Genomic DNA, 6443 nt, shown 5'->3' on the forward strand with positions numbered 1-6443 from the left:
CTAGTCTGTCTGTTTGTGCGCAGCACTACGTCTACATCGTTGCACATAGAATCGCCAAACTTTACACACATATTTGTCTTGCCCTGGAATATATTGTGCCCAATTTTTAACTCTCCAGGCGCAAGGCTTTCATTATGACGTCACAATTCAATAATTCGACAAGTACAAAACTTCATCCAATCAAGATGCAATTTCTTGAGCGCTATGTCGGCATAAACTGGTGGAAAAAAATAATAATGATGACGTCATTGGTCACGTGGTTCGGCCGCCATCTTGGAAAAACCGAAAAACTTTGCACCTCTATAGCGATGTTTACCGTGATGTCACGTGACCGCGCTCTTTGTTTTGGTTGGCAAAACACCAACCATGCTGGCCGTCTCTAAGTGGTGAAGTTTTACGATCATTGACGTGACACCATTTCAAGGACAATGCCTGTGAGCTGCTGTGTTGTTAATTGCACAAATAGATTTGAAAAGAACTCGGGAATAAGTTTCTATAGAATTCCAGAGCCACTCTCCATGTACGGTCTCGAAGCTATAAGTCTTTATTGTTGAAAGAAGAAGAAACGCACTATTTTGTCCTTCTAGGACGTGATCACGATAACGCGATCTCCCACGGTCATTTGAACCTCAAATAAAATTCCAATTGCAGATTTGTCAATAGATACAACAAACAACAACATGCATTTTAAAGGCCATTTTCCCTACTAGAGCGGGGGTTAGCCTTGCGGTCCCCATGACAATCTTCTCCATTTTGCCCTATTTTCTGCATCTCTCCTTGTTAAACCCCTTGCCCGCATTTCTTCTTCCACCATCTTTAGCCAAGTCTTTCTCGGTCTTCCCCGTCCTCTACTTCCTTCTACATTCATTTCCATCACTCTTCTCAACCAGTCACTTTCATCCTTCCTCAACACATGACCAAACCATCTCAACCTGTTCCTCTTCACAGCATCAATCACAGGCTCTATTCCCATCATCTTTCGCAATACATCATTTGTCTTCCTCTCTCTCAACGATACTCCGCACATCTGTCGAACCATTCGCATTTCCACCCTTTCCAACCTTCGTTGCAGCTCTACGTTCATTACCCATGTCTCGCTCCCATAAATCATAACACTTCTCACACATGCAGCATACACCTTTCCCTTCAGCATCAACGACACTCCCCTCATCATCAGCACGCCACTCAGTTCCCGAAACTTCTTCCATGCACATCTCACTCTAGCAACCGTTGCCGAGTCTGATCCACCTTCTCCATTCAGCATGTCTCCAAGGTAGCAAAATGTTTTCACACCTTCCAGCTTCACGCCGTCTCCAAAATCCAACTCAACATTTCCTCCATCTGCAGCTCCCTCTGTGCACACCTTACATTTGAATGTAGCTGCCACACTGGTTAATGACCCTCTCAGACCACTACATTTTTGATGAACCCACTCAGCGCAGATTGTACATTGAATGGAGTTCACTCCGACACCCTTCCTACACACAGCACAGGGCCACTTCCCAGTTCTTTCCACCTCACCACATGCTTTACCACTTGCCATCACCTTCGTCTTTCCGATATTCACCTTCAGACCTTTTGTCTCCATACATTCCTTCCACTTGTTCATCTTTTCCTTCAGTCCATCCATACTTTCCGCAATCAACACCAGATCATCTGCATACAACAACTCCCACGGTAAACCCTCCTTTACGTTCTGAGCCAGCACCTCCATCACAGCTACAAATAGTAGTGGACTTAGTACCGACCCCTGACGCACTCCCACCCTCACCTCAAACTCACCACTGTTCCCGTCCTTGGTCCTTACAGCTGTGCGCGCTCTTTTGTACATTGCCATCACTACTCTGATCAACCATTCCTCCACTCCTAACTTCCTCAATGCCCATGTCAATACTTCGCGTGGAACCCTATCGAATGCTTTCTCCAGATCAACAAACCCAAGAAACAACTTCTTCCTCTTCTCCATGTACTTCTCCTGCAACTGCCTCACAATGAAAAGCGCGTCTGTCGTTCCTCTTCCTGGCATAAATCCAAACTGCATTTCGTTGATCCTCACCTTCTTCCTTATCCTCCTCTCCAACACCCTTTCCAATACCTTCATTCCATGCTCCAATAACTTTATCGCTTGGTACGAGCCACCCTCCAGAGGGTCACCTTTCCCCTTGTATAGAGGGATGAGGGTACTCAGTTCCCAATCCACTGGAATGTGGCCTTCTTTCACCACCAGATTACAGATCTCTGTCATTCTCTTCACACCCCAACTTCCTGCTGTCTTCAACATATCTCCCACAACTCCCGTCGGCCCTCCCGCTTTTCTACCCTTCATTGCTTTTATCGCTTCCTCAATGCTCTGTCAATAGATGAGGTATATTAACAAACGAATGAAACAGATTTGGTCAAATTCTGACTTTTTTTAACTAGATCGCATTTCACACAAAGTTGTGAGAAACTAAAGAAGAAGAAGAATCGTTTGGCTTCTCTGATAAAATAAATAATTATGTCTGCAATTTCAGGTTAATTTTCTTTTTTAAATGGCTTTTTCTGCAATCAGTGGTTGGATTGACATGTGTGGATGTGTGAGTGGGTGTGTTGGGGGGGGGGGGGGGGGTTTGGTGTGTGTGTGTGTGTGTGTATCGGGGTTGTATCCAAGGGGGTTGTGTCAAAGCATGTCCAATGAAAGTCGGGTTGTATCAAAAGTGGGTGTGAGTAAACCGGTCATCACTGCCAGCAGTTTTAAAGTGGCAGTTCTAGTGGCAGAGTGGCAGTGGCAGTTCTTCCTTCTTCCCCACACACACCCAGGTCTCATGAGGTTTGTTGTTGAGACGCTGTGATGGTATGACTTTGCCTTTGATAAAGCAGAATGGTACATCATTCTCGATCGCATGATACCACAGTGGCTTCACATGACCACTTAAAAAAAAATTGTATGCCTCTAGTGACCTGAATGCCTTCAGTGACTCCCTTGTGTATATACCCGGTGTGTCGATCAAGTACGTGTACACGTCGCCGTAGTTCAAATCTGGCCAGCAAGATGGATTGTTTTGCCATCCTTTCAATGCAAATGGATCCAGAAGAATATCCTCACCATTCCTATAACTCAACTTCGATTTGTACCGAGATTTTGCAATAGTGTCAAGACTTAAAATACTCTGAAACGATCACGTGTGTCGAGCGACGCCATTGTGCAAAACAAAAACTGCGCTTTTGCCAACCAGGCTGCTGCGCATGCGTGGATATGGTGGGTTTGTTTATAAACAGTGAACATCGCTATATCTCCGAAAGTGCTGAATAGAAAAAATTGAGACATGGCTCATTGTAAAGAACTCTCCATGGGGAATAAAATATGTTAATGATGATGTCATAGGTGCCTCCATTATGACGTCATAATTCGACAAGTACAAAACTTCATCCGATCAAGATGAAATTTCTTGAGCATAATCTAGGAAAAAATTAGTTTAGAAAACAAATGATGACGTCATCGGTCACGTGGTTCGGCCACCATCTATCTATAATTCCAGCAATCTCTGTGTGTCTGTCTGTGTGTCTGTGTGTCTGTGTGTCTGTGACCGCTGTTTCTCGACAACCACGGGTCCGATATACTTGAAACTTGCCAGGTATATTGCTGGGGACCCGAGGATGTGCCTTTTCAAGGTTTCATATTAATCGGACAATTACTTACCGAGCTATGTCCAAAAAACGATTCAACCAATCAGAGAGCAGCGAGCTATCACGTGTGCCGAACGTGGCGATCAGACTCTGCCTCGGACGGCACATTTGACAGCGTATTCATTTATTTCACGTTGGAAAACTATGTTGCCGTTAAACTATGTTTTAAAACGAATTCAAACTGCGATTAAATTAAAACGATTCATCCTAACTGCGATTTGCGAACTTCCGGACAGTGAAGACTGTCCGGCAGCACGCTTTCCGGCAGCCAATCACAGAACGCTTTGTTGCGTAGGCGTGGCCGATGTGAGACGAGCGGAGCTGAGCGCGTTACGAGCTGACCGCCATTACGGTACGTAATTCGATTTCTTATGCGCATTATTTCTCCCAATTCAGTCAGAGCGAAGGGCGGAAGCGAAGAGCGTTGTATTTTTTGTTTACGGGCGTACGGGCGGGGTAGAGCGTACGGGTAGCGTTTTTTTTTTTTTTTGGCAAGGAACGGGCAACCACGCGTTTGTGCACGCGATGGCGATTGCTTTACCAAACTCCGGAAGCCGTTCGCTTTGGACCAAACCATTGCATGTAAATAGAGGGGGGGGTTCTGTGGTCGTTGCGAATGGACCAAACCATTCATGTAAATAGAGGGGGGGGGTTGTCACTGTACTCGCAAGCCGTTCGCCGTTCGCTTTGGCGTTGCGAATGAACCAAACCATTTCATGTAAATAGAGGGGGGGGATATAATTTTAGATAGATATATAGTACGGGCATATATATAGTACGGGCATGCCCTAGTATTTTTAATTCCGGCAATTCCTCGGTCCCTGACCGATTTTTTGTCTGTTTGTTTGTCTGTTTGTCCGCACAGAATAAATATGATTTTCTCTGCAACCGTTGGTCCGATTGACAGGAAATTTTCACCATAGGTACAACCCCACCTGTATAATTTTATGATAATTATGACGTCATAGGTCACGTGGTTCGGCCGCCATCTTGGAAAAATCGAAAAAATTTGCACCTCCATATCTCGGAAAGCGCTGAACAGAAAAAATTGAGACATTGCTCATTGTAAAGAACTCTCCCTGGGGAATAAGGTATGTTAATGATGATGTCATAGGTGCCTCCATTATGACGTCATAATTCGACAAGTACAAAACCATCCTGTCAAGATGAAATTTCTTGAGCGTCATGTAGGCATAAATTGGTGGAGAAAAAAAAATGATGACGTCATCGGTCACGTGGTTCGGCCACCATATTTGTTTTGACAAACACCTTAAAAACCACTGAAAATACATGCTGGTGAGGGTTTGCAATCTCCGATTGCTCTTTTTCTTGTTTTGCTTGTTTACTTCCGAAGGCGCTATTGCGCAAGAAGTGCACGTGGTGCACAGGTCTCTTATCACAGTATGTACATCTTGGAAAATCGAGCATAATGTTTTCCCTCTGGAACATGAAGAAGAACTTCATTTGGCAGGCAGCCCATGGGTGTCTTCCATTACAGGTATTGGATTTGCAGAGGCACTGGGAAGCTTCAACTTCGTGTCCTCGACCTTGCGCAGAAGACGAAAACTGTTATGCTCTGTAGGAATTACCTGTCTTCAAGAATGTATGGTTCCTCACTGCTGCACTCTTCAAGTAGTACATAACCTGTCTGAAGATGGTTCAAAAGGATGTCTTTTTTGTGGGTTCAGCCTGTCCCGAGTGCCCAGTTTCTGATGAGAGAGGGCCTGGTGCATTGTGAATATGATGAAGGATGTCCTTTAGCGAGCCAACAACCAAAGGGATGCTATTCAGCAATTGGAAAAACTCGGCAGATTTTTTTTTTTTTGTATACAGAATCGAGGCTCGTGAGAGAGCTAAGATTTATCACACAAACAAATCAAACACAAAGTATATAAAAAGGGGAGCGGTAGACAAGATGGGGAGAGAAGGGGAAGCACACAAACACAACATTTGAGACTGGGGACATCAGGAGATGTGTGGAGGGAGAGGGCTTGGGGGGAGGAGGCGTGGGAAGGGGGGGGGGGGGGGAGTATAAAACACAAGGACACCAAGGACTTCCAGGAAAGAAGTTGGTATTTCAAAAAAAGTGGATTTGGGGTAAAATTAGTGGGGGTAGAAAAACATGGACTATGGTACCTGTTCCATAGCACCTGTTCTTGTCACCCACAGGAAGTTGCTGAGTTAATATGCCGAGATTCCCCCTCGGCGTCGTAGTATAGCGCAACATGATGGTGACGTCACGATGTTGCTGTAGGTAGGACAAGGTATTGTTGCGGATCCTGTGACTCGACGTACTAAGGGGAGGTATTAGGACCCCGTTTCCCCACAGACACCGGGTCCACGGGCCGTCGACTGTGCCGAAGCTCGCACTCGGCGGGTTGCGGAGCAACTCCAATCGCCAATCCCCCAACTATGGGCCGAAGGGTCATCGACCATGATCCGAATACCTTCGAGACCATGTGACCGGGAAGACCGGATATTGAACCCCTCGTGATCCCACACCTAATTCAATCAGGTGTGCCGAGTGGGTCAAGCGGTGTGGGTCGTGGTTTTACACTTCGTGATCTATGGACCTAATCGAGCAGCCGAATTTGGTTCGAACTATGCTGACTCAATGGGGAAAAGGACGCACATGGGCAGGTCGAGAGGAAATACAATGTATACGTCTTTATTCACAAAAATAACAGAAAAAGGAGGAGGAGCAGATTTAACATAAATCCTTACCTATCTATTCCCAACACAGGCGCCTGGCACACTCGCACACAGGGGATAGATCA

Source organism: Myxine glutinosa, chromosome 1, assembly GCF_964187855.1.
Source record: "Myxine glutinosa chromosome 1, kmMyxGlut1.1, whole genome shotgun sequence".
In the NCBI taxonomy this organism is placed as follows: Eukaryota; Metazoa; Chordata; class Myxini; order Myxiniformes; family Myxinidae; genus Myxine; species Myxine glutinosa.